At 40.6% G+C, this 20641-nt stretch overlaps 1 protein-coding gene across 1 annotated transcript in view; it reads right to left on the bottom strand.

Moving 5' to 3' along the window:
• Nucleotides 1-20641, bottom strand: part of CPQ (carboxypeptidase Q) — a 638038-nt gene that overhangs the window by 468759 nt on the left and 148638 nt on the right. The gene's annotated exons all lie outside the window — the stretch shown is intronic.

The following is a 20641-nucleotide window of genomic DNA, read 5'->3' as shown; positions in this document are numbered from 1 at the left end:
AACTCTGGCATTGAATTGTGCAAGTCTTAAAGCTGTCAAGCTACAAGACCCTTGCACCCCTAACCCTTTAGGGAAAAAAATCCCAGGGGTGTTCAAACTTGACAGCTTTAAGACTTATGGACTTCAACTCCCAGAATTCCTCCTCTCACCCTTCATCTTGATGATGTGCAGAGGGGGGGGGGAGAGAGCTGGAACCGGTTCTAAACAGCACTGTGGATTTGTGGACCCTCTTCTATAGAAAAGGTTAGAACTGGCAGGAACCCACCCTTGCCCCTTTCCTTGAAGTATATGTCCTTGCAGTTCCTGGAAGAATTTTCTTTTATATAAAAAAATGGAGTATCAGGGAGGTTACCCAAGTTTCTTAAGAGAGGCAACGTGGGGAGTGGTGGTGGTCAGAAATTGAATTGTGGGAATCAGGCAAAGACACGTGTTGTCGGTCCCTTTCGTAAGTGGCGCTAGCCTCGTACAACTCTGGTTGGCAGAGCTTGGCCTTTAACATTCAGGTTTTAAAATGGACTTCTTTTAACTTTTTTTTCTCCCTGCTCCCGTGTCGTTCACCTGTGCTGTGCAGACAATCTGCGCTGAAAATGGCAATCGGCGGTTTCTCATTTCTGACTTGAAGGCAAGGAAGAAATAAGATGAGGCAAACTGCATCACTTCCAATGAATGAAATCTTCCGTTCCAAGAATGTAATCCTGGTAATTCTCTTCTAGATTCTCTTTGAAGAGAGAAGTATGAGGACAAAAGCAAGTGTGGAGAAAGTTTAGTTTGACAATCCTTGAATCCAGAATTGTTTCTGTGTTTCCCTTACAAATATTTCCATCTTGACACAGATTAAGTACTTCCTCCTTCCTCTAAATAAATACGTAAATAAAAATCAGTTCCACTCTATAATTATTAGTTTAGGTGGCCGATCTTTTAAATGTATGAATTAGAAGCTGTGAAAAGAGCTACAGGTGGGACATACTGGGGAGGTTTAGAGGATGGGTCTCCAACCTTGGCAACTTTAAGCCTGGAGGACTTCAACTCCCAGAATTCCCCAGGCAGCTTTGGAGACCTCTGGTTTAGAGGGTTATGAAAGAGCTCCTTAATTTCAAAATGTTCAAAATTCAAAAGTTCCAGGAAGGGCAGGTAGGGAGGTTGGCCAGCTGCAGTAGTGTTTATATAATTAATGCAGATGTGATGCTGAAGGAGACATTAATTAAACACTGATCCACAAATCTGCACCTCTGCACCTCACAAGACTTGGAAATTTTCCTGAGATATTTCCTTGGGGATTCAAGATTTCCTAGAACTTCAAAAGGGTGGGGAAAGTGGAGGAAAGACATATTAGTGTATAAATAAATGGATAAATAATATAAAATGCTAATAAAAGAAAGCCTTCACCAGGAGCGATAATTTAAAAGAAAGTGCACACTTTGGTTTTGGATACAGTGTTTGTTCGTATTGAAGCTGTAAATATTTATTTAAAACAGACTGCAGAATACAAAAATAGAGGTGAGCAATGTACATTTCCCCCTTTCCCTGAATGCCCAGAGAATTATATGCACTCAAGTGTCTAATATTTTTTAAATAGATTTGAGCTGTACAGATTTAAGCATTAATCAAATGTTTCATTTGTATGTCTGCAATGTTACCATTTTCCCCCACTTTAAAATGTTCCTGCAAGATTTCAAATTTCGTGCTAATGAAGAATTCTTTGTTTCTACTGTCTACCTCACTGTGTTGCGAAGGCTTGATCTTCTGGGAAGATTCACCAGTCAGGCCTGGTTCCCATTCATTTCAGTGATGCTCTAAGCAGGACATCTTGCTGGGTTGTATTTCAAATGTTTACAGCATAGCAATCCTCTGCACACTCACCCGGGAATAAATGCCATTAAATAGTTAGAGCTTATCTCTGAGTTAGAATGGATGGGATTGCTGTGTAATGTCCTCTTAAGATCAATTTATGCCTAGAACATTTTTACGGTATACTTTTACTGGATGGTATTAAAACTATGACTGTATTATTAAACTTTTTGCATAAAAATGTTGCTTTTCTGTTATAGTCAAATAGCCTCATATATTTATTTTACCAGAATGTTGACTCTAAATTCTAAAAAAAAAAATGCTCTCAGAAAATTTGAAACAACTTTGACACCTCAAAACACTTCCGTCTGTATTTTATAAAACTTTTTGAAATACTTATGGATTGTCTTTTATTAAGAGGAATGTTAGACCTGGGTTTGTACAAAAATTCTTTTGCTGGAAAGAAAAGTTGTAAACAGTATTGATGCCCAATACTGTTTCAGAGTTGGTTGCCCATGGCAATGATGTTTTGTGAAAATGAACAAGCACTCCTATTTGAAATACAGATTCCTTGATTGCATAGTCTTGTACTTGAACAGGGAACTCTTATACATACATGTTGTTTCACAATAAAGTGGCCATGGTTGAAATGAGGCAGTATATCCCCCCTCAAACCCATTTTTCCAGTGTTTTGCTAATGGAACGATGAGTTTGGCTCAACCATTTAAAATAGCCCAGAGTAGAAACTTAATGCCATGTAGACCAGTGTTACTTTTATTATAAAGCTATAGAAACAGACACTTCCAAGTTTGAGCATGCTTCCTTCTGTCTCCCTTTATCCTCCTGTGAACTTAGGTAAGAGCTTGTCTGAGACATTTACTCACATTACATTCTTGGCCAGGGCTTGGGCTTCTTCTACCTGAGCATTGATAGAAACCCTTTGTTCCTCAAGGCCATTCCCTCTTCACACTACAGCTTGTGACATCCCTGGTAAGCGGGACTGGCTCTTTTCTGTGATTTGTGGGGGAAGCTTCTGTAACAGAGCTATGTTGATTTGGCAACAAGCAAATTTTAGTGGCACAATCTTGGAGACTTTGAGGAATTGTACAAGAGGGGAAGTTTCTAAATTACTGAGTACTTACCTTTGGAGTACACCCATGAAGAAACGTATTATGGAACCAAGTGGAGAATCTCTAGTGTTGGGTTAGCACTGACTCACAGCAAAGCCTGCATATGTGTTGATGGGGTACAACATGAAGATGCCTAAACATGCCAATATCCTGGGAAAATAGAATAGGTTAAGTAGACGTGTCAAACATGCAGCCCGCAGCACGGATCTGGCTTGCTATAGGCCCAGGGTTGTCCCATGGGGCCATCCTGGAGACAGCGAGGGACTGGCCTGTGCCACCCCAGTCTTGACCACACCCACCCAGTCAGTCACAATGACCCCCCCCCAAGGCAAACAAAATACTGATACGGCCCACAATGGGATTGAGCTTGATACCCATAGATCAGGGGTGTCCAAACTTGGGAACTTTAAGACTTGTGGACTTCAACTCCCAGAATTCCCCAGCCAGCCAGGCTGGCTGGGGAATCCTGGGAGTTGATGTCCACAAGTCTTAAAGTTCCCAAGTTTGGACACCCCTGCCATAGATTAAGGCTACAAAGCAGGAGACGGTAACATTCAAATCCCACCTTCACCTTGAAATCCAGTTAGGTCATTTGTGGCCACTCACTCACAGCCCAACCCTTCTCAGAGTTTGTTGTGGGGAAAATAGGAGGAGGAAGATTTGCTGTATATGTTTGCCATTTGGTTGGTTTGTAAAAATAATAAAGGCGGGATACTAATAAGTAAGTAAATATACATCAGTGGCATTTAGGCATCTTTAATATACCCATTATGTAGAAGAAATTAAAAGTGATAAGATGTAGTTCGTAGAAATATAAGAATTAGAGCATCATTCTTTTCTTGCAGCAAGAATAGATGTTTGGCAACACACCTTTTGGAAAAGAATGGTAGTGAGCAATGTGTATTCATATGTTTAGATCAGGGAACAATAAATGTATTCCATTTATTCCCAGGAAATCCTTGCCATTATTCTCCATTGATGCATGCTGTGTCCCCCCCCCCCCCCTAAAATTAAAATTAAAGACATTTTAATGCCTTCGCAAAATATATTTCCATCTATTAGCTGTTTGGGACATTTAGCTGATTTTTATATTAGCTGTATGATGTAAATGGGGGAATCCAGGACAAGAAATACCTACATCAAGCACTTCTATGCTGACTTTCTTGGCAGTTTAAAAATGTGCTTGAAACGTAAGTTCTGATAAATGTAAGTTTAACCAGATTTTTGTGTATCTACCATGTTTTCCCCAAAACAAGACATGGTCTTATTTTCTTTTGACCCCTGAAATAAGCTCTTGGCCTTATTTTTGGGGAGGTATTGTTATTTTTGAGGTGTAGGAGGAGCATGTCTCATCATGACTACCGCTGTTTTGCAATATTTTCAGGGAGGGCCTATTTTGAGGGGGGGGGCTTATTTTAGCGCATGAGCTCAAAATCCATTTGGGCTTATTATCCAGGGAGGTCTTATTTTCAGAAAAACAGGGTACGGAGAAATAGGCCATAGAATTAACCTCCTGTTTTACATTATTTTTGTAATAGATGATTAGTGAGGACAAGGTTTCTAGTATAAGCATGCATGAAATATTCTGTTAAACTGTATTTGCATAGGTAAAAGACTATTCCACAAAGACAAGAGCATTGTGTACAGTTCCAATATCGGTCCCAGACCTTTTTTTCATACTGTCTCTGCAGCTGCACCTGGTAAAATTATGTGGAAGATCTTTCTCCAATTAAAGCAAACAGTGGTAGGCTAGATGAATGAATCACCTGATACAATAATGTAAAGCAGCTTATGTAGCACAGCATGAATCAACCCAAGTCAAAACGATGATAACTAGAAGGAACTATCCATGCTCAGTGCTAAATACTGATCCCATACACCAGAATTCCCCAACTCAGACACTTCCCAGATGTAAGAGGCTCATGTCAGCAGTATATTCTGGAAGCTGAAATCCACTTATCTGCAGTGCACCTGGGCTGGAGATGGTTGCCATATGCTAATAAGAAACAGCCATAGACTTAGATGCTGGTTCTTAATGCAAAGATGTGTTACTATTCAGTCAAAATTAAATATTTTTAAGGCCAACCGATTCCTATGGTAAAAATAAACATTTAATCAAGAAAATAAACTTGTTTCAAAGGCTTTACAATTGGTTGGATTGTGACTTTCCCCCCTTTCTTTTAAAGAAATGAAGCATATCAATTTACCTAGCTGGACGAAAAAAGAGATGCCAAGGTCACAATGAATTCTTCTAGGATCTTTTGTTAAGGCCAAATGCAAAAACTAGAAGTGGCTTCCACGTTTTGTGCTAAGAAAACCAAGTAATGTCTCCATGGGTATAGACAATTTTGTAAAAAAAAATATTAAGTTTCTATTGAATGTAAGAATTCTGAAAGGAGGTGGTCACCTCTACTTGATCTTCTGATCAGTACATTTTCCCTTTTAGATTTTTTTCATCCAACTTTTGGAATATACTAAAACTGAAAAATAAAATCTTTATACAGTATGCATTAATATTTCCTCACTACCAGAAGAGGGAGCAAGATTTGAGCATTGAAAACCAGGTTTAGGATGTCCGGAGGGCTCTGGGAAGGGTTTGAAAGCTACAGGTTGCTTACCTGTGTTCGATAGGGAGTGTATTGCATAATATACTTCCTATAGAACACAATAAACATAATACAAAGTGTTTGGATATTTTTTTTGCACTTTGGATTTTTTTTTAAGAAAATTGTTATAAAATTTTTCATTTCCAAGAAAACATTGCTATTGTCCTTAACTTACTGATCCTAAGGAATCCTGATAATCTGTTTTGACCAATAATTTCCAGGATTCAAAGTCATTTACTTTCCTCCTCTTATATATATGTATTTGTGTTACAACCCCTGGTGTGCCCAAATATTCAAATCCCAGTAAGGGTATGGCTAGCTGATGAGAGCTAAATAGCTTGAAATAGATCTATACTAGTCTCCCTTTATTTATTTATCAGCACAAATGCAACACACACACACACACACATATATATATACACACACACACATACATACACACACATACATATAAATGTATATGGATGGATGGATGATATAATAGATAGATAGATGATAGATGGATAGATGATAGATAGATAGATGATAGATAGATAGATAGATAGATAGATAGATAGATAGATAGATAGATGATAGATATTCCTGGATATAGGTTTTTTCCTTTTAAAAAACCCTCATTTTGGTAGTAACAAAGATAAGATAAGAAGTCTTATCGTGATTGATTAAAAGTTTGTTTTGTTTTTTAGATTCGATGTACGGAGACCACCCTAATTTCAATGTATTGGCATAGTCAAAAGATTTACAATAGAAATTTCCTTAAATGACATAAAAACAAGATTCTTGTTCAGTATTTGATCCAATTTTTCGCAATTCGTCTGGAATTCACATGCAGACACTTTATTGAATTTTGCAGAATTAGATAACAAAGCAAAAGTTGCCAAACTCTAAATTACTAAAAAAAAACATAAGGGGGAGAAGAGATGATGCTATTTAATTATTTCACTCAAGATAAGATTGATCTTCATCTAGGCAGGGACACATTCCTAACAATTAGACTTTTGTATGATAAACAGGCTGAGGTTATAGAATGATTCAGAAGCAATGTTGTTTTTTTGCTTATCTCTAAGCTGGATGTCTGCTTTTGATTTAAAAATCAGTTCCCTCTGTTAAAAATTCTGATAAAGTAATAAGATGGTATGAGGGTTGAATTATTTCTAAAATTTAAGGATCATGTTCCATTGAAACCAAATGTAATATTGGAGGCACACCTAGAAAACATTCAGCTGTTGATTCTGGATGCTCAGATACGAGCCTATGAGTCAGTATGCACTGACATGCATAAAATATAACAATTCCATGTGATGTTCATAATGTTCTACTTGGCACTTTGGAGGCTGAAACCAAATAATTTGATTGTTACAACAGAAGTAGGGGAGAAGTTAGTATAGGGTTTTTTTATTGATTTAAAATGCTTTCCAAGATTAAATGGAATGGAATATACTGTATAGGAGTAGCCACAGTGGCTCAGTGGTTAGAATGCAGTATTGCAGGGTACTTCTACTGACTGCCAGCTACCTGCAATTTGGCAGTTCAAATCTCAAGGCTCAAGATTGACAGCCTTCCATCCTTCCGAGGTTGGTAAAATATTGCTCCCAAATTGTTGGGGGCAATATGCTGACTCTGTAAACCGCTTAGAGGGGGCTGTAAAGCACTGTGAAGAGGTATATAAGTCTAAGTGCTTATTGCTATTGCTAAGTGCTATAGTTTGAGAAACCAGAAATTATATCTTATCAAAATCACCATTTGGGTAGACAATTTGAATTTAGATCTAGAATAGACCATTCAAAACTCTACTCTTTGCCTCTTGTACAGATTTCTAATGAGATGGAGATTATAGATTTTTAGTTATGTCCTAATCCTATAGATCTTTCTAAGAAGATAACAGATCATTCTTGTATTCTATCTAGGGTCTATTCCTTTCTTATATATTATGAGGGATGCCTGAGCTCTTTTGGAAAGCATGTGGCACATTCAGTAGTGCTAGAAAGAACATAGATGAAATCCTCCTGTGCAGCTTATTAAAATAAAACTCATTAAAGAGCACAGCGTTCAATATACATAAAGCATACATATCATGGCTGCCATTCTGCTAAGCTACACATCCCAAGCTGACAGCATGATATCAGAAGCACAGGGGAGGGAGAAGTGAGGGGAGGGACCAGGGGAGGGATCTCAGAGGAATTGAAACCAAGAAGTACCATCCTATGAGAAGCACCATCCGTCTCAAGGTCACTCCAAAAGAATGCGGAGCCAGCAAGCGCACGAAGACAGGACCATTTCCCAAAACAATTTGTTGACACCTGATTGGACATTGATTGATAAGCATGGGGTTGGCTGGAACAAGGAAAGTTAATTGTATCTTTTGTACACGAAAATCTCAGATCCAACTTTGCCTCTTCTGTAACCACTTGGGCTTTAGTAAAGTATGCTTTTGGCTAATCATGAGCCAGGAATTTTTCTTTCCTAATTGATCAAGTTGAAACAGTTGACAATACCTATGAGGCTGGCCCTACCATTAAGTAAGAGTGGCCTCATGCTGTAGTTATTTAATTTATTGTTATTACAATTACTGCTGACATGTTTACTTTCAGAGAGAAAAAATTTGGAATCTTCTGTCTCATCATTCCAGAATTATTTGCTAAGCTTTGAACATCATGCATGTTCTTCAGGGTGGGAGAAATGGGTTGGATGGGTTGGAGGGAGGTAAATTGCTATGGTTGTTCCTTCTTAGGCAGCCAAATTGCTTGGCCACGCTCCGTGAGGAAATGATGTAGACAAACCACTTTACTTGCCAGTCATATTAATGCATTCATTCTGAGTGCCAAGACTTCAAGAAAGAGGCTTAATTTACCCAAGATTATTATTATGCATTGCAATGTTTCAGTACGTTTCACATACTTATATATGTGAAACATGCATAATACTGTATGTGCTGCTGAATTATTTTCAGAAATGAAGAATATTTCTTTCTCCATAAGGACAAGATTCATACTTCCTTTGATGAAAATTTGCAGAAAAATCCTCAATCCAAGAATCTTCCAGCCTTATTCCAGGAAAGCAACTCTACACTTGCACCTCCAAATTGAATCCTTCTAGAATTACTGAGCTGTATTCAGGAATGAAATAGCATCCAAAATTGTTGGAAAACTGGGATGGTTGTATTTGAGATTTTAAAGAAGTAGATAATAGAGTATTATTTCCTGAGGTTGGCCAAAGAGATGGAGCAGTGTGTTGAACTAAGACAGGGGTGTCCAAACTTGGGAACTTTAAGACTTGCGGACTTCAACTCCCAGAATTCCCCAGCCAGCCATGCTGGCTGGGGAATTCTGGGAGTTGAAGTCCACAAGTCTTAAAGTTCCCAAGTTTGGACACCCCTGAACTAAGAGGTTTTCAGACATACCAGAAGAGCGATTATCTGACCTAGCTTGACACAGCAGGCAGAACATAATTGTCCACCTGTCCTCTTTTCTCCAAATCAAAGAGATTCTCCCTTTTAAGGCAGCCAAAAGCAATGGTTTCAGAAATATGTGTGTAACCTGAGGGAAGAGACAGGTGGCTCCACACTGCATGATCTCTGACATGTCTCTATGGGTGTGACAGAATGCCATGTGGTGCAGAGAAAGCAAGACAACCAAGTTTTTGAGACGCTTTCATCCTCACATAAACACTATCCGTACTAATTGCATAGCAGGAAGCCCCCTTTGGTGCAGAGTTTGTTAGAAATAACATTTTAAAAAGCAGTGTTGACTTCTTGATTTGATTTTTTTTTTTAAAGCAAGCTTCTAGTCCTGACTTTCGCAAATATAGACTGTGGGAGCTATGCTACCTGAAGGTAAGAAGCTGAAAAGATTCCAGTATGTTTGACAGAAACCCCTTTTCCATTCCTTTCTTTTCATTCTCACGTAAAGACAGATGACTTGGAAACGTTGCTCCCCAGTTAGAGTGCCATTAAATGGGAAATTGATTTTTAATCCTATATCCGGTGATAAAAGAAAACTCACTGCCATTTTAGCTGTGCAAAATTTTAAAACAATACGTTTCAGTCTGGGAAGAACACAACACTCTCTTTCTGGTCTTGGTGATTGATAATTCAGTGCATTTTCAGAAAATCACTTCTATCTTTTTTCAATAACCTCCCCAAGTTTGAAAAACAAGGTAGAATATCAGAACAGATATTTTTAAAAACATACTTAAAAGTCCACCCACTGCTTTAGAATTGCTGAACTCTAAAGAAATTAAAAGTGAATTAAGCTACAAAAATTCAAAAATGTGAATTCTGAATGAAACATACTTTAGTTTATTTCTATTTAACTCAGTATTTGAATGTGCTAATAAAAACATTTCTTTTCTTTTTTCTTCTCCTTTCTAAATAAATTTCCCTTAGATTTGAGTGGCCTATTAGTACCATTATTATATTGGATTCTGTCTCTAAACTTTAAAATCTAAGAGAAATACTCAGTCCATTATTACAAATGCTGACAAGTTAACTGGAATTAGTTAGTCCAAATGATTATATTCAAGTTCTTTTTAACTGATAACACCTTGGTTTTGTTGACAGATTGTATTAATCTCACAAATGAGATTTTATTTGGATTTGGATTAAACACTTTAAATTGGTGACCCATCCATTTGCGTCTTGTTCAACTAATAGTAGTTTAATATAAGGTGTGAACCTAGTTTGTGGCATCTAGTAGCTTGTACTACTCAATTAACTTACTTACGGGATGGCAGCACAGTCCTCTATTCATAAATATTTGATATCAAAGTTTAGGATAAATTCTTTCCACATTTTTGCTGCGATATTTTCCTATTAATATTTTCACCACTGTGTGGTGGCGCAGTAGTTAGAATACAGTGTTGCAGGCTAATTCTGCTGACTGCCAGGGTTCGATTCCCACTGGCTTGAGGTTACTCACCCTTCCATCCTTCTGAGGTCAGTAAAATGAGGACCCAGATTGTTGGGGGCAATATGCTGACTCTGTAAACCGCTTAGAGAGGTCTGTAAAACATTGTGAAATGGTATAGAACTCTAAGTGCTATTGCTATTGCTAATAATTCTACTTGTATATAATCCATAGGAAGTGCAAAATTTGAGCAAAATGTATTGACTAGTTTCTTCCAAAGAAACATTATAGCTTCAGCCTTTCCTTGGTCCTTTAATCAATTAATTTATAAGTCCATTGATCAATAGATAGGTTCTAAATTTAGTATTTATTTTATTTATTACAGGTAAATTTATGCAACATCATGTGATCCACAGGGACAAAAATGTGAAATATGTAATGTAATAAATAACTTGATATGCTATGGTGATAAATTCCACTTTAATTTCCATAAATATCACAATATATAACAGTGTCATCTACAGTACATCCTAAATATATAATTATCACTTCCTCAATCCCCAAACACCTGCTTAAACACATTTCTACCAACTTTCTCAATATTAATTGTGAGGATGTACTTCTCTGTAAGTTTGCCCTGACAGAAAATGCTCTGCATAATTAGTGGTACATTTTAATTGGAAGATTTAGGCCACTCATTACGATTTCAAAATTTTATTTATTCAGATATAATCATTGGGTTAACTAACTATAATTAAAAGACCATGTTATGCCACCAACCCAAATAAACTTGATGCAGCTTTGAGTTCAATTTTTAAAAAAAAAACAAACAAAAATTTTATTGGATTTTTTAACATTTATAAGGGAAAAGGTAAATGGAAAATTGAGTTCAATTTTTTTTTGTATTTGGTACAGAACGACGGGTTTTTGTGCAGGTTTCCATTTTTTTGCTTCCTCTTTTGCTCCTCCAGAAGGTGTACAGGAATTTTATGTTTAATTTTGAAGTATTACAGTATCTCTGGTGAATTCTCAGCCATTATCCTTCTTTCTGCTCTCTTTTATGTATCACCGTTGACTTGATCCAATAAAAGTATCGTACCTCATACATCACACTCTGTAAGACAGAGCACACACACACCTCACCAGCTTCTCCTGGTACCAAATAGCTCTTTTATCAGCTTCACAAAATTGCCATGCTCACTTCAGAGCTTTTTTGAGGCAGGATCACCACTGACGTTTCTGCCTGGTGACAGAAGTCAAATGCTTCCTGCTTTAATGTTTATTCAGTTAAACATTTTGCATTCCTGAAGAGATACCAGGCTGTCATTAATGGATTGTTGGCTTTCTGCCAGGAGCTAATAGTTTTTTGGGGGTTGGATTGATGGTGTGTGGTGGTTTTTCTTTTTGCATGGGGGGCGGAGAGGTTTCTTTGCAACACAGCTGCTGCATTTATATAGCCATTTGGAGGTTTCCTTCCCTGGTTATTTATCAGAACAGTTGAGATACGCTGGGACATTACCCCAGTGTTTAAAACAAGCCTCTGCAACTTGAAGTTGTCTTGCTTTACTATAACTATGCTATAACTATAATTCCTAAAATTTGCACCCAGTGGCCTGGGAGATAAAATTGAATATTCTAGAGATGATTCTTTTGGAGGAAGCTGCTTTAAAACAATCTCCATTGTTTTCCCTAAAAAGTTAGAGTTGGAATAAGTAGCCTTTATTGACTAAGGCCTGCATTTAATACAGGGAATCCTCGACTTACAACAGTTCATTTAGTGACTATTCAAAATTAGAACGGTACTGAAAAAAAGTGACTTATGACCTTTTTTCACACTTACAAACATTGCAGTATCTCTATGGTTAAGATTAAAATGATTGGCAAATGACTCGTATTTAACGATGGTGGCAGTGTCCCGGGGTCATGTGATCACCTTTTGCGATCTTCTGATAAGCAAAATCAAAGGGGAAACTAGAATCACTTAACAACTGTGTCACTAACTTAAGAACTGCAGGGATTCACTTAACAACTGTGGCAAGAAAGGTTGTAAAATGGAGCAAACTCACTTAAACAAATATCTCGCTTAGAAACAGAAATTTTGGGCCCAATTGCAGTCATACGTTGAGGACTACCTGTATTGTTTGTACATATGTGAGGGCTGTACAGAGAGAAGAGAAGAGGCAAAGTAACCTAAAACATGTAGACAGGTTTCGGTTTTCTGTTTTTCTTGCTTCTGGGGTGGAATTGTGGATTGTTGTTTGGTTTGGTTTTATTGTTTTACCTATTCCACCGAATCTTCTCCAATGGGGTTCCCTGCAGATATATGGATGTCAGCTGCCAGAATTCCTCAGCCAACATGGCCATTACTAAGAATTCTGGGATTTGAAATCTCAGGACGGTTGCTTTATACTATACTAGCCGATAACCTGGTGTTGCCTGCGTATTTATAGATGTCAAAGCATTTGTCTGACAGGGAGCCATTGAGAGGGGCCTTTCTTCCCCCTACTTCCATGCCCATCATCCCTGCTCTCTTCCTTTCCCCTCCCATGTGCTCCTCTTTCCCGCCCTGTCTACGATCCTGGTACTTTGCCCTGAATCCATCAGGCGCTTCCCCATTAGTCCACTGGAGGGCGAACATCATGGCTGGTTTTCCAGAGGAAGCTGCGAAGGAACTGACATCAGAAACAATTGCTACTCTAGGACACCGCACCCGCTCTCTTTAATGGGCCAGGCATTCCAGAGTTATGCTGGAATACACACACACACACACCAGTATTTGTTTCCAGAGGGTAAGTCATCTGTGTACTAAGTTTGGTTTAAATTGCTCGAGGCGCCCCAGAGTTATGCAGGAACATGCATACATACATAAATACATACATACATACCTGCAACCTTTTTAATATTAGATTTGTTCCTTAAAATACAGGGAAATTATGTTTTCAACAATCATAGTCATATGGGCTAAAAAGTCACCCATATCTAACAAGCAAAAGCAGTCTTCGTTTGGTTTTTCTATAAAGCTGCCTGCCCATGTACCAATTTTAGATCAGGTAGACATTTTGTTTTTGCTCTTCTCAGTGGGCAAACGTTCCAATGCTTTTAAGCATTAGTCCTGCAGTCATGAATTCGTATTACAAACTGAAGCATTTCTATGAAGTCAAACATAACATGTATTATTTCGTTCTCCTAAGGGGTTAACAAATACTTTAAAATGACAAAAGCAAAGTAAAAGAGTGAAAACAGTGATTTTTCAGGGCTGTAGGCATAAAATAGGAGAATAAAATTATCTTGTTACAGATAATTGGAGCCCTTGTACTTCTGGAGCTGAGATTTGGATTTTTCCTCCCAGATAACAATCACCATTGGTTTCAGACTTGCATCCAGTTCTCATTTCTTCAAGGCAATTACAATGGTGGTTCTTGCTATTTCAATCTCGGCTTTGAGAGGCAAGGCCGAATGGCCTAATTACTTTTAAAATCCTTTGCATTTGGTTTTTAGTGAAGAATGGAATATACATCTTTGAACACACAGACTGTACACACCTATGCATTTGTTGAGATATGACTGAACAAAAGGGGAATAAAAAATGAATGCTTTCGTGCCTTGGGTCAAGTTTATTTAACCCTGCAGCATTTTAAAAACAGGATGATACCATTTTAGTGAAATGTTCCAGAATAATGCTTTGTGGAGGGGTGTTTTTTTTTTTTTTTAAGTATTTAGAGCAACTGCTACAAATCAAACTGAACAAGTGCTGGGAAAAAATGTGTTAGAAAAACGAAGGCGAGGGATATGGTTAGAAAGGAAGCAGCAATATCCTTTTCTTCTTGGCCAAACTTTCAAATGTGTGACAGCATACTTTTAAAAGAAATCTGCAGTTACAGCCCAATCCATTTTCCTTTTGAAATATTAGTCTTGTATGTCTTGGAGCGAGCTCTGGATATCCAAACAATGAAGCAAGAAAAAGACCAAGAACGACTAAAGTGTTTGCAGAGAGAGAGAGGGAGAGACAGAGGCAGGAGAAAGGGAGGGAGAGGGAGAGAGAGGGGGAGAGGAAGGGAGAGAGATGAAGAGGGGGGAGGGAGGGAGAGGGGGGGAGGTAGAGGGAGAGAGGGAGAGGGGGAGGGAGGGAGAGAGAGGGGGGAGGGGGGAGGGAGGGAGAGGGAGAGAGGGAGGGAGGGAGGGAGAGGGAAAGGGTGGGAGGGAGAGGGAGAGAGAGGGAGAGCGGGGAGGAAGGGAGAGGGAGGGGGATGGGAGAGGGAGGGAGAGGGAAGGAGAGGGGAGAGGGAGGGAGAGAGGGAGATAGAGAGAGGGAGGGAGAGGGAGAGAGGGAGAGAGGGAGAGGGGGAGGGAGTGAAAGAGAGAGGGAGAGGGGGGAGGGAGGGAGAGGGAGGGAGAGGGAGAAAGGGAGTAATGGAGGGAGAGAGAAAGGGAGGGAGGGGGGGAGAGAAGGAGAGGGGGAGGGAGAGAGCAGGAGAGCAGGGAGGAAGGGAGAGGGAGGGAGAGGGGAGGGAGAGGGAGAGAGGGAGAGTGGGGAGGAAGGGAGAGGGAGGGAGAGGGGAGAGGGAGAGAGAGGGGAGAGGGAGGGAGAGGGAGAGAAGGTGGGACAGGGGAGGGAGAGGGAGAGAGGGAGAGGGGGAGCGAGTGAGAGATGGAGGGAGGGAGCAGGAGGGAGAGGGAGAGGGAGGGAGAGGGGGGAAAGGGGGAGGGAGTGAAAGAGAGAGGGAGAGGGGGAGGGAGGGGAGGGTGGGAGGGGGAGGGAGGGATGGAGGGAGAGGGAATGGGAGGGAGGGAGAGAAGGAGATGGGGAGAGAGAGAGCGGGGAGGAAGGGAGAGGGAGGGAGAGGGGAGAGGGAGGGAGAGGGGAGAGAGAGGGAGAGAGGGAGATAGAAAGAGGGAGAGAGGGGGAGGGAGGGAGGGATGGGGAGGGTGGGAGAGGGAGAGAGGGAGCGGGAGGGAGAGGGAGAGAGGGAGGGAGGGGGGAGGAACAAAGAGAGATGGGGGATGGAGAGAGAGAGAGAGAGAACACATTTGAAATTTCCTCTCATTCAGTTCTGATCATTCTTCCTATGTATGTTTGTTTTTCACCATCCCTTTTGGGATTGGGTTGAGGCCATTCCTGGGACATTAGACAGCACCTCTGAATAGATAATCCTCCAAAACAATGAAAAACTTTAAGGCAAAATGGACCGGAAGGTTCTGCTGTGTGAATCTCTCTTAAAAAAACAACAACCTAGGAGAACATTCAGCTCATCCTTATTTAGCAACTATTTCATACAGTAACCATTCATAGTAACACAGTCATAAAACAGCACCCTCGCAACCAATCTTTCCATTTATGATCTTCAGAGGTTTTAAAGCAAAGGACAGTAGCACAGTAGCAGTTTCAGTTAGCGACCACTTCGGTTAATGACCAAGTTGCTAGTCCTAATTGTAGGCAGTTACATGAGGACTACCTACCTATATATCCTCTTTCCCTACATTCTGTTGAAAAGAACCATGTCCCAAGTGAAACTCTCAACACCCGAATTCCGTCTTCACACGGTGTGCTGTGTGAAGAACTTTAATCCAAAATAAATAAACAAATCAGCAAATAAAGAAATCTCCCTCAAGGGTAGCTCTCTTCCACGGTTATTCTCCACCACTGGCAGTCCTTGTTTAGTTAACACAATTGAGATCTTAACATGGTGTCCAAGCGAAACCGTGACCATACTTACGGACTTACTTCAACTTTTTAATTTTTAAATTTTTGCTTTGCAGACCTGCCAAAGGTTCTAAATGCGAGGATTGGTTGCAAAGTTGCTTTTTCATCACTATTGTAACTGTGAATAATCGCGATATGAAGTCGTGTTCAGTAGGTATGTGCAAGTAATGGTATCCTCTTTTCTTCACTACCGGTTCGGTAGTGGGAGCGCATGCGCCTGGGCATGCTTGTCTGGGCATGTGCACAACCTTCTGCGCATGCTCAGAAGGTCCGTGATGATGTCTGGGTGGGTGGGTAGGCGGAGCCTCATGCCACTGCCACTACCAGTTCCCCCTAACTGGTGCAAACTGGATCAATACCACCTCTAGTATGTGCAACATCTACAATTTTGCATCTAAAACGTTATGAACTACTTCCTGTGCTGGAAAATTTACCCTGTTTCCCTGAAAGTAAGACCTCCCCGGATAATAAGCCCAATTGGACTTTTGAGTGCATGCACTAAAATAAGCCATCCCCTGAAAATAAGTCCTCCCCGCAAAATATTCCAACAAAGCAGCAGCCATGAGGTAGCCACACTCACCTCCTCCTGCACCTCAAAAATATTAATACAACCCTGAAAATAAGGCCAAGTGCTTATTTCAGGCTTCAAAAGAAAATAAGACCCTGTCTTATTTTCGGGGAAACACAGTACTTTCGGAAAATTACTGGAATGGCCACCATGTTTTGGCCCAGAAGCAAACTAGAATGCTTGGGATTTTTCCCCAGAACTTTCTATCTCTGGAATACACAGTATATGTGAATGGCCATGATGGTAAATTTTAATGACTGCTCAGCACTGTTGTGCCCTAATGCAGTGATGCTTAACCTTTTCTGGCACAGGTGTGCTAGAGCACTGGACCCTTGAAGAGAGCAGCTGGCTGGTCCGCATGCATGTGGCGGACAGCTGCTCTTCCAGGTTCCAGAGTGTGCATGTGCGCCGGCCAGCTGGTCTTCGTATGAAGACCAGTTGACCGGTGCCCATGTGCCAGTAATGGTATCCTATTTTCTTCCCTACCAGTTTGGTAGTGGGAGTGCAGCTCTGGGCATATATGCAGAAGGTTGATGACATCTCGGTGTGTGGGAGAGCCTCACGCCGCCACCACTATTGCTTTGCCCGAACCGGTGTGAACTGGCATAATACCACCTCTGGCGTGCGCATGCCAGAACCCAGAAGAGAGCAGTTGGCTGGTGCACATGTGTGACAGAACCTAAAAGAGCAGCTGGTGATGGCGCAGGTGCCCACAGAGAGGGTTCTCCGTGCCACCTCTGGCATGCGTGTCATAGGTTCGGCATCATGGTTATAGATCCTAGTTTCATGTCCTAAATCAACCATATCCAGTGAGGCTTCACATGAAAGAGATCTATTGAGATCTATTTCAACTTATGAAAAAAGAGCCCCAAACCTGTAAGGAATGGAACGCACAGTATCATTGTAACACAATACAATAGTAGAGTTGGAAGGGACCTCGGAGGTCTTCTAGTCCAACCCCCTGCCTAGGCAGGGAACCCTATACCGTTTCAGACAAATGGCTATCCAACATCTTCTTAAAAACTTCCAGTGTTGGGGCATTCACAACTTCTGGAGGCAAGCTGTTCCACTGATTAATTGTTCTAACTGTCTGGAAGTTTCTCCTCAGTTCTAAGTTGCTTCTCTCCTTGATTAGTTTCCACCCATTGCTTCTTGTTCTGCCCTCAGGTGCCTTGGAAAATAGTTTGACTCCCTCTTCTTTGTGGCAACCTCTGAGATATTGGAACAATGCTATCATGTCTCCCCTAGTCCTAGACATACTCAGTTCCTGCAACCGTTCTTCATATGTTTTAGTCTCCTGTCCCCTAATACTTGCATGATTTTAGCAAACTGGTTTTTTTGCTGATATTTTTTTTAATGCACTTTTATTAGACTAACTTATCCAAAGTGTTTGAAGGACGAACAGATTTCATTGCTTCTTTTAGAGCAATTCAGTGATTTTGCCGTAGGTTTGTGCTGGAGTAGGTGGAATTGGTTGGTGATCTTCATAAATTCTGCATTTTCCGTTTGCTTATTTTAACACCTGGCATCTGTTCTGCTCTTCCACATGACTTCTGAACTACTCTGTCACTCCCGTGGCTCCCGTCAAAGACAAACCAGTTTGGGACTTCATTAAATGAGCAAATGTGTTTCCCGTTATGGCAGGATACAAATAAAACCAGGATCTTGCTGATCACGGTGCATATTTCCCTAAGGCTGGAAATTAAGGACCAGTAAGAGAAAAGAAATGCTTGGAACCCTTTCTCTCACTCAGCATGGAATCAATCCTAGGAATGTTGCTAACTAGAAAAAGCCACTGAGTCAAACTCTGAAGCAGGGTGTGAAAAAATTTACAACAATTCATCATCTCCGGAGCTGCTGTGCAACTAAGATGGAGGCTATTAAAATTGGTTATTCCTATTGTTTGGTTGTGATTTGATGTTGTTTTAAATTTCTTGTCTCAGCTAGATCATTAATTTTGTTATTCTTCTGGAACTGGCCCTTCCCTTCCCTTCTTTATGGACTTCTCAAGGGAAATGGGTCCTTTGCATAATATACTCAAAATAGGACAATTTGAACCTGATCGTTTTTATCTTGAGTGATATAAAGGAATGTAGAACTTCCTTGGGCAAATATATGAAAGAGAAAAGGATGACTTTAGGCCAGTCACTCTTTTTCAGTCAAACTTACCTCACAGAGTTCTTGCTGTGGGGAAAATAGTTTTAGGAGTTTTAGGCATATTTGCCACCTTAAGTTATTTATTTAAAAATTTATGAAAATAATCAAGGTGGGATAAAAAGAGGCATTAAGGAAGGACTTGGAAAATATATTACACAGTCCAGAGGTTGAAAGAAGTCTGAGAAATAAACATAACCCTTCCTTGATTTTGTTTGGTAGTGAACCTTGGAGAGGCTTTCAGGATTGTTATTATTCCTTATATCAGGGGTGTCCAAACTTGGGAACTTTAAGACTTGTGGACTTCAACTCCCAGAATTCCCCAGCCAGCATGCTGGCTGGGGAATTCTGGGAGTTGAAGTCCACAAGTCTTAAAGTTCCCAAGTTTGGACACCCCTGCCTTATATCAATAACTCTCCTGGAATTTATTCTGTTTCTTGTTCTGGCCTACCTCAAATGGCTGACCAATGAGAACTCTGGATTGATTTGTTCTATGATCCTTTTGTTTGTTTTCTTGGCTACCATGACATTCTCAAGAGTCATCCCCAACACTGAAGTTCAAAAGCATTAATATTCTTTCTATCCTGCTTGTTCAACGTCCAACTTTCACATCCAAAGAGTATCACAGGGAAAACCCATTGACCCAAATGATTTTGCTTCCTTCTGAGATACATTCCATGTATAATTTTCCAAGACTTTCACAGCTACTCTATCAAGTGCTTCGCCTGATGTGTATTTCTTGAATGCTGGTTCCTAAAAGTCCAAAACTTTTCACATTGCCCCGGTGCTTCCTGATATTTTCTGGTGCTTTATTTAAATTAAATTTGTATTCACTGGTGGGATTCTACCGGTTCATACCGGTTCTGGCGAACTGGTAGCTCCGAAGATCAGCTGGGAGCGAACCAGTTTACTCTCACTAGCAAGTGCTGCGCTTTACCTACCATTATCTTCTCAGCTGAGTCGCGTGGCAGACTCTGATTGCTGCGTCTCAGCTGTTTTCCTTCCCAATAAGTAATCTTGAAGATAAGTCTCCTCTAAACTGGGCATGCATGTACAACACGCATCAGGCACGTGCGTGAATGAAGATAGTGCACACCAGTGGTGGGTTGCCAATCCCGTTCCAACTGGTACAGTTGGAACGGGGCCGGTGGCATCCTCATGGACGCAGGCAGTGCATGCGCATGCGTCTTAGCACCTCTGCGATGCTCTGCGACACTCCAGCTGCTCTGCAGAGCATTGCGCAGGCGCTGTATACGCCATGTGCCTGTGCGGAAGCACAGAAGCCTTTAAACACCAGTAAGGAGTGCGGGCGGGAGGGTGGCCCCTCTGGAGCACCGGAACAGAACGGTATCCGGTGCTCCAGGCTGGCTCTAGTACACTCGTACCGGGGCGTACCGCCTGCAACCCACCACTGGAGCACACGCACAATTGTGCGCTCAGCAAACAGGTTGTTAAACCAGTAGGATCCCAACCCTGTTTGTATATTAGTGATTTATATCAGTGATTGCATGATCTCTGTAGATGCCATACACAAAATATTTTTTTTCTTAAGGACATTCCACAATTTGACAGCCTATAGAATCAAAAGTCTTTCTAAATTCAGTGAAATACATATTGGCTTAGACTCAGAGCAACAATGCTTTTTGAGGGATTTTTTTTTGGGGGGGGAGCTTTTCTAAAACAACTGGAACACCTGGCATTTCCCTTTCCATGGAGGCTTCTAATCTGTGCTGGATAATCCTAAACCTTATTTTGCTAGCATATTTGTTCCCTCTGTTAAGTCTTCTTTCTTTGATACTGATAAGCTGATTGACCTCTTCCAATCTCTTGTCCACTATGTCATTCTCCAG

Source organism: Natrix helvetica, assembly GCF_964273705.1.
Source record: "Natrix helvetica genome assembly, chromosome: 4".
Classification (NCBI taxonomy): domain Eukaryota; kingdom Metazoa; phylum Chordata; class Lepidosauria; order Squamata; family Natricidae; genus Natrix; species Natrix helvetica.
The sequence above is the reverse complement of the archived record's forward strand: the minus strand, read 5'-3'. Positions and strand labels throughout refer to the sequence as shown.